Source organism: Mauremys mutica, chromosome 4 (assembly GCF_020497125.1).
Source record: "Mauremys mutica isolate MM-2020 ecotype Southern chromosome 4, ASM2049712v1, whole genome shotgun sequence".
NCBI lineage: Eukaryota > Metazoa > Chordata > Testudines > Geoemydidae > Mauremys > Mauremys mutica.
Genome location: NC_059075.1, coordinates 44,807,685 through 44,814,980, shown reverse-complemented (window position 1 = coordinate 44,814,980; position 7,296 = coordinate 44,807,685). Strand labels below are relative to the sequence as shown.

Genomic DNA, 7,296 nt, shown 5'->3' with positions numbered 1-7,296 from the left:
AGGTTCAGCCGGATAGGATCCTTTCTCCTTCCTCCAGCCCTCCTGGAGTGCGGTCCGTTTACATAGGAATTGCTGTAAGGTTTAGATGAGGAGGGTCCACAGCCGGGTCCCAGATCCGGACTGCACCTCCTATCTCTACGAGAGAAATGTCAGGAACCCCAACCTGTTTAGCGTCGGCTCCGCCAGCAAAGGCAGTAATGGGCAGTCAGACCACCAACGCGCCGATCAGCACAACACGCCACTTAATACACTTCTGTAATTTAAACTGCCGGGGACATCCACTTCCAAGCCGATTTTCGATATAGGTGTTGTCTGCTTCCCCCACTTTGCCTTTGAAATGTCTCCACATCCCCCGCCCTCCCTTTCTTCTCACCCCTCTCTCTAATTCTAGATGAGTATTACTTTGCTCTTTTCGTTGGCCAAGCACAATTGTGTTATTGGAGATAATGAATTCAATCCCCATCAAAGAGTATTAGGAGCGCCTTGGCCCTGTAGTGGCTTTTTCAAACTCGGAATGAAAGGCCGGGAGAAAATTCTCTGGGTAGCCTCCCTGATAGCGGCTTTTGAAGTGAAGGGGGTCGAGCATTGTTGTTCAAATTTTTGTCCATAAGGCTGAAGAAAGACCGGCGGCTTTTGATGAGAAGATGAGAACCGCCTCGTAAGTTGAGCAACAAGTTAGATGGCAGTGTCTTACTGCTGCCTACTGCCTGTGGATAACATATGTCCCGCATTAATAGGGGCTCAAAGGAACAATTGGGCAGGGGGAATACTAGCCTGGCTTACACTGGCTAAAGGCTTTTTCTCTGGACCGCTGTGGATGTTGGAGGGGAGAGTTGATGAGGTTCTGCCTTGCATGTTGTTTTTGAATCAAGCATTCTACTTGGCCAGCTGTTCTCGTATGGAAGGGCAGAATGTTTCTTACACATGAGGACTAGATCGTATTGTTTCAAGGCAGGACTCGAGTGCACATTATATAACTCACCTTGGCGGCAGTAACGCATAGATTTGCCTCAGCTGTCGGGTGGTTGGTTATCAGTTTGGGACCAGCACTTTTTTTTGTTGGGGGCTTGGCTTGGGCGGTGTGTGTTTTATGTCGAGGGTGAGCCTGCGTTTCTTGGGCGGAATTTGATTTTAGATAGATATGAAACTGAATGTAGAGCCCAACTGGTGTATTGCGTCCCTTCTTCGTTTTATATGCCATGGTTACACAACTACAGGCTGTAAGGTATCTCCTTAGCTAAGGCAGCCAGACAAGGGACAAAAGGAAAATATCTTAGTCACATCAGATAATCTCATCACTAGAAAACTTTTTGCATACATTTGAGTTAAGTTCATACATTCTCTTATTCCAAGCCCCACGCTCCTCCAGCCATGGAAAGATCCCCCGCCCCCACGAGTTTCTTATGCTACCCGAGTCCATTATTACTATGGAGAAATCCAAGTTGTCATAAAGAGGAACCCCACCTCCTAGTCACCAATATGCTTACATTTTTCGCCAGTCATAACCAGAAGGGAATGTATGTCCGCTGTCAATGCATGGCTGGCTATGAGAATAGAGAGGATAAAGAGAAAGATGTATGTCAGCCACTGCACAGTTCGTTTCAGATTTAGATGATTAACCGGCGAGTATTTGAAAGTCTAGCACACAAAGGCAATGTTTACAATGGCTATAGTGCTGCAGCGCCTGGGCCAGATCCTGCTTCTATTGAAGCCGAAAGGGAGTTTGGCAATTGACTTCAATGGGGGCAGGATCTGCCCCAGGGGGAGTCAGGCTCCCAACTGCACTTTTGTATCAGTGTTGTCGTGGCAGTCGGGCGTTGCTGCTCGCATGAATTCGCAGATTCACAAGTACAGAATATGCGCGAGCCACCGCTCTGATGCCACTACAGTGCGGGCTTTATAAAGCCTCCTGAATCAGCATAAACGGAGACAGACCTCCGGGGTCACGAGGCACCCAAGTAAACACTCACTGCAGGGACATTTTAAATGTTCATTTATAACGCCTCGAAGAGAAAAGGGAGCCTAGATGCCCCTGCCTTCAGCTTAGAAAGGTGATTTCATTTTAAAATAACGACTAATGCTGCTTTATTTTATCGGTATGAAGTAGCTGATCCAGGACAGAATCCGCAAGCAGAAATGAGTTCAATTAAAGTCACCTGGAAGCGTTCTCAGGAGGTCTCTGGGAAATATTGGCACCTAGTTTACAAGCCAGATATTTCAGCTCTTTCGCCGCAAATGATTCTCTGCGTCATCAACTCTAGCAAATATAGAGCTAGTGGGATTTAAAATGGGTGGGGAGGGATCTCCTTTAACTAATCAGTTTTCAACCTGATGATAAATCACATTACTTCAATGTAAAGGCTCGACTTCTAGGGGAGTTTTGCCTGAATTGGGCAGGGTTGGTTTCTGGCCATTCGATCTAGTTGCCTATGTACTTGGAATATGATCGTAGTGCGCTGTAGTTGCGGCGCGTTCTATTCGGATTATAGCTGCTGTAGCGCAAGAGAGCTGCAATGCATCATTGCAAAGCAGCTGGTTTCCAGAAACTGATGTTCTTGCCTGTCCAGCTTGCTAGCGATTCCCCCTCCCCCCCCGCCCCCCCGCATCATGCTCTCAGGGCTCCAGCGGAGAGTACATAGTACAAGGCTGAGATTTGGGACGAGTAACTATTTAAAATGTATCCCGCCCGCTCTGTGTGTGTGTGTGTGTGTAACACTTTTTAAAAAAACAATTATCCATCTGCGAGAAGCTGTTTTGGAGCAATGCGAAGATTTGAGAATGGTGAGACGCGTTCATCTGACAAATTAAAAAATAATTGTACAATGGTCAACAATTGCACCGAGCTTTCTCTTCAGTTGTTTAATTTTGCAAAGCCCGTTTGACAAGTGAAAATAACCCCGTCGTGCCATAACAAGAAAATTGTGTTCATCTTATTTAAATTTCATTTCATAGTTTGGGGGAGAGCAGTGTGAGGGGATTGAAGGTTCCCCCCCCCTCTTTTTTTTCTTTACCTCAAACCCAGCTGGATTTTGTCAGGAGAATGCATGTGTTTTAAACCCTAAAGACTGAAAACAAAGGTGAGGGCTGGTAGTGTAAGCTGTCCAAAGTTCAAAGATGTGAAATCTCAGTGAGTTTCTATTTGAGGCGAAGAGGAGAAACACAAACAGCATGGAATGTCTTGGGCCAGAAAGTTGCACTATATTGAGAATGAAATGTAAGGTTATTTGGACTAATCTGTCTTTAACTGTTACTCTGTCACAAAGGGTAGAATAATTAGTGGGAAATAACCAGCCAGAACAAAGGCAGTGTTTTTCCTTATCACCCTCCCTTTTTAACTCGTTTTTCAATCTTTTGCCTCCTGAAAATTGACCTTTAGACCTTGGAAATTATAGACAATTGTTCATTCTATAGTTATTAGTTGTTACACTTATTTGTTGGGAAATTTAGACTCCCGTGCTTTGATTAAGGAGCAATTACTTGACTTACAGCATCACCTGTAAATTTAGTCACCAAGTTAACTGATTTTTTAAGTTATTGATCGGCATCAAACATTATATACCCCCAAACTCCCAGTTTAATGCGAGTTTTTGCCTTAGGAATGGAAAATCTAGCCTTAACTGCACACACCAATAAGTATCTATAAGCTATTGTCATGTAATGCTACTTTGTTTATTTGTATATGTTTCCATTGCATGTGTTTTTCCAGTGGAAACAAATTCATATTAAATATATATGTTACTACATGCAATGCATGCATATAAATCCTATATCCCCAGAGAACGTTCCGCTCTCGGTATATAAAAGGGTAATTCTGGCTCAGCATTAAGTCAAAATTAACAACCGAACGTGCACTAACAAGTGTGTTTTAACAAGTGTCGTTCCTGTCTTGTGTGTTTTTTAAAGAAACTGTTTCCAAACTGAGTATTTTTTAAAAATCTAGACCCACTATTGTCTCATAGCAAAAAGGAACAGTTATTATGTACACTGCTACTGCAATCAATTGTTTTTACATATAATATTGCTGCAAAATCAACACCCATTCAATTGATTATTTTAAAGGCTAGTTATAGTTACAGCGGAGATAGTTCACTTAGTTCAGGATGCATTGGTTTGTATTGACTGATCATTGACCAATAAAAAAAATCAACCCCTCCCCCCAGTCATTTTAAAACCAGACATGGACATATGTTAAAGTGAGATGTGTTTTCTAGGATTTGACCATATTTACACTTTATTGATGCAGCAAAATTTAAGGCTAAAATAACAGAAAATTCTATTTCTCTCATGATTCCATATAGCGGTTTTTAACTAATTTCTTTCAATAGATAGCCACTCTACAATGGTTTTGCTGTTACACATACCAATATTGACCTTATAGATCAAACAAAACCGAAGGGATATTGTTATATTCCTTTCCTAATATCGATGTGTCTTTCTTCCCGCCCATTCGTTGAGTCTCACGATTTCATTGCCCTTCAAAGAAAAATAAGGATTTCCCCGTTTTAAAAAGTGATGCGAATTTAGGGCCTGATCCTGATCTCGCTGCAGTTACTAGTACAGCTCCAGTCGTCTTCCGGGGAGCAGGATTGGGCCCAAATTGCTTTATGGAGGAAAAAAAATCCGTATTTCCTTTTAGACCTATGACAATCTGGGCGTGTGTGTTTCTTCTCGTTGCTTATAAAACTTGCCAAAGGTACGCTTTACCTAGTGTTTTAAAATGATGAAATGAAAAAATTGCTGGCACTGCTTAGGTTGTGCCAGAAGACACAAATCCGAGCCCGTATTCCCGGCGAACTCAAAAATTCCCATTCAAGGAAAGCATGGTCGATTTCCAGATTTGGATCTTTCAAACCATCTAAAATCCACTTAGACCGTTTAAGAGGTCTCATAATATACTGAATTACTCCCTATTTGCATTTAATTAGGTTAAATGAACCTGATGGTTGCCAGTGGTTTTAGCTTTCTAGCATGTGGCTGATTAAAGATAACAGCATTTTTAAAAGGCAGAAATTCCCAGATAAACTGGAAAATAATGTCCGAAAGTCACAGCGCGACTGATCCTGAATTCACCCATTTCCTTGGCGTCCTGTAAGGCAACAGGGAGTAAGACACCGGTCGTTGAAATATAGTAAAACCATGCTCTACAGAATTAATTTGATCCTGGCAGAACAATAGAACTGGCTGAAAATAAAAGCATGAAAGTGATGCATTCACTCCTTCCCATGCAGTCCTGTCTCGAGTTTATTTTTCTGCTGTTACTGAAGGCTTCTTGAGCAGAGGTGTAAAGAGCAGAAGAAGCAGGCACCAAAGAACTTGATAGCTGAGCATGGAGCAGAAAATACACGACTTTCCTTCCTTTTTGGTGGCTCTGTCTTGAACTAAGCACAAAAACTGTATTCGCTATATTTAAAAAATATATACTTTTTACATGCTGGCAATGAATAATTTCCCCTCTACTCTATCTATATGGTTCCCCCATCGTAGTCACTGTTGCTCCATTATAGAAAACAGAGATTCTAACGTAATATCTAATGCATAGCCTGGAAATATATATTATTTATAGTGTAGACTGAATTATAGCTAGATACCTAGATAGCCAGATAGATCATTTTGAACCAGAATGGTCTGGTTAATCATTTTACTATACACACCGATAGTATTTCTTCCAGGCCGATTACATCCTGGCTGTATTCCACAGCTAAGGTCTGAATCCTGATATTTAACCGCTGCGGGTCAATTAGGTTTTCTGTGCAAAGCCCCAAAGCGCTGCACCCGTGTTTTCATTTTGAAGTGGAGTATTATCTTATAGCACTGTTCTATGGAGGACTAGGTACATTCTACTTAAAATGGGCTAGACTGTGTGGTAATTACTGGGGTAAAACTCCCTTTGACAGTGAGTTAGGGCGGCAGACTAGGGCTCATCTGGCCTGATTTGCAGTGGTGCTGAGCAGCCTGCAGCTCCAGGCGGCATAGACAGTGTTATGCGGCGGGGCTGCAAAGTAATGTCATCTAGATACACCGCTAAACATCTCATGTTGCCTACCAGGTGTCGGTTTGCATTTCAGAGTGTTCTACAATACATGATATATTATTTGGAAAACTCATTTTGTAAATCTATATTTGACCAAATATAAGTATGTAGCAAAAGGTGGAATTTATTTCACTGTGTGTGTCTATGTCCTTACACCTCGTCGGAGTACGGGCTTCATTCAGTGAATGATCAAACTATTTTTTTAAAGCCCAGAGCTGCTTGCTTTTATATATTTTCCTTTCCTTCTTGGCTGGGCCGCAGGGTTTGAAGAATTGGTTTTGCTATGGGATTTCTGAGGTCCCCCCCAAATTTAGTTTGTCTTCAATTTCCCCGACCAGTCAGGGGGCAATTATGTGATAATTAAGAGAATTACACAGTTCTTTTATCTCCTGTTCTTGTATGAAGTAGGCTGATCAAAGTAAAATCTGTTCAAGTTCATACCCCTCGCGATGATGCAGTTCACAAACAAGTGTTGCTTGCTGGGGATCAGCGTTTGCCAGAGCTGTTGTTGTTGTTATTGATGTCAATCTGAGCAAGATCTACAAAGAAGTAGGTGGACTGGAAACTGAGCCTAGTATCTAAGGAGATTAATGATTTTTGTGACTTAGAGCAGCATGTTGGTGTGAAGTTGCATTTAAGAGATTTTCTTCAAGTGTAACAATGACCAACAGCTTAATTCCTGGAAACTGCATCTTTAGAAGAATAGGTACAAAATGTGTTTATACAAAACCACACAGCTGTGTTGCATTCTATACTGCAAACAGTTCTGCTGCATTTCAATACAGAGAGGAATGCACGCTGGCATACATAACAATATCAACTATGACCAATTCATATTTAGGAACAGCGTTAAGAAGGACAAGCATGTTTTGTTAAATTAGTTATCCACAGCTGCACTCGGAAACATCTGCATAATTTGCAATAAATACAGATTAAATATACAGTAGGGGGCATCGAATGGCATTTAAAATAAAAGCATCCTCTGTTGTGGATTTTTACCGTTTAGATAGTGTAAAATGTTAGTTTTACTTTCCTAGTAAACAGTACACACACTGAGATACTTTCAGTTTCTTTCCTGCCCTAAAATGACAAAAGATTCACAGCACCGGTTAAGATAATTTCTAAACTCTGTAATCTTAAAACTCTAAAGGAAAGGGATATTATACTTTCATCTAATTGCATTTTTTCATAGCAAGTTAATTTTAAATTTAAAATTTTAAATTTTATGCAGGAATATATTTGCTATCTATAGAGACCTTGTGTGG

At 41.3% G+C, this 7,296-nt stretch overlaps 1 long non-coding RNA gene across 1 annotated transcript; it reads right to left on the bottom strand.

The window, feature by feature from the left end:
• Nucleotides 1-411: 411 nt before the first annotated feature.
• On the bottom strand, nt 412-2,222 carry LOC123370509. The gene is made up of 3 exons (XR_006579440.1): nt 2,157-2,222; nt 1,488-1,544; nt 412-1,237 (listed from the first exon to the last, which is right to left on the bottom strand). It is a non-coding gene; the product is annotated as an uncharacterized LOC123370509 (long non-coding RNA).
• Nucleotides 2,223-7,296: the final 5,074 nt, after the last annotated feature.